A 1,102-nucleotide genomic window follows, 5' to 3' on the forward strand; every position below is an offset into this window, starting at 1 on the left:
AATACTTGTATGCACATGCTAAATTCTTCTTTAATGCCTTGTTTGTTTATGATCATGATGCTTTATTGCTTTTGAATTCACAAAGCTCAAGTTGGTAGTTATAATGCCACAACAACATATTTCAAATCAGATTCAAGCTATGCTTAGTCATACCACACATGTATACAGAAAATATAAAGACAATCATGCAATTTAAAGTGTTGGAAATAAATGAGAGGAAAAGGAACTTTACAACCTTGTAGTCCATCTTCTCTATTGTTGTCATTTTCCTCTTATTCTTCCCTTTCCCTTGCCAAACTCAGAATGCTTGCTCATCCTCAAGCAACAATCAGAACAACGGCTATGGGGCTAAGATGGATCATGAATGTCTTACACAATGAAAAGTTAGTAGTACATGTGTTCTAAGCAAGCAAAATTAAAGATAATAATCAAGGCACTAGAGACAGAGACATTGTGATTGCAAGCTTAAGAAGGTGAGCATAATACTTTGCATAAAGAATAAGTGGCACACCAAACTTAGTGTGACACTTTCACTTGGAGTTGATGCAAGTATCTAATAGATATTGGAACCAAATTTTGTTGCATAGCAACACCAAACTTAGAATGCAATTATATGTCAATTTTATTTAAAACAAAACTAAATGAAACTGTTGTATGTTAAAGACAATCACCAAGCCAATAATCTGTCATGAAAAAAACTCTCTTGGTAGTGTATTAACAAACACAGTAAATAAGCAAACTAAAATGAAAGCATTAAAAACAAAGAATTAACTAAAGTAAACAGAATAACAAAATATCAAACCAAAAGAAAATTAACACTGCAAAGACATTATGGTTATGCAGACAAGTGATGTTGCTGGATGAGTTGCATAGAAAAATAGGTGGCACACCAAACTTAGAATCTTGGTGTGTCACTTTCATTTTTTTGATTTGATGCAATCATCCAAAAAGATTGAAAACAATGTGTTGCATGGCAACACCAAACTTAGAATGTAACCATATGCCAATTTATTGAATTTAAACAAAGCATAGAAAGAAATGTACCTACAGTTGGGTTACCTCCCAACAAGTGCTCTTTTAGTGTCATTAGCTTGACATGTTG

The sequence above is a fragment of the Arachis duranensis genome, chromosome 3 (assembly GCF_000817695.3).
Source record: "Arachis duranensis cultivar V14167 chromosome 3, aradu.V14167.gnm2.J7QH, whole genome shotgun sequence".
NCBI classification, from domain to species: Eukaryota; Viridiplantae; Streptophyta; class Magnoliopsida; order Fabales; family Fabaceae; genus Arachis; species Arachis duranensis.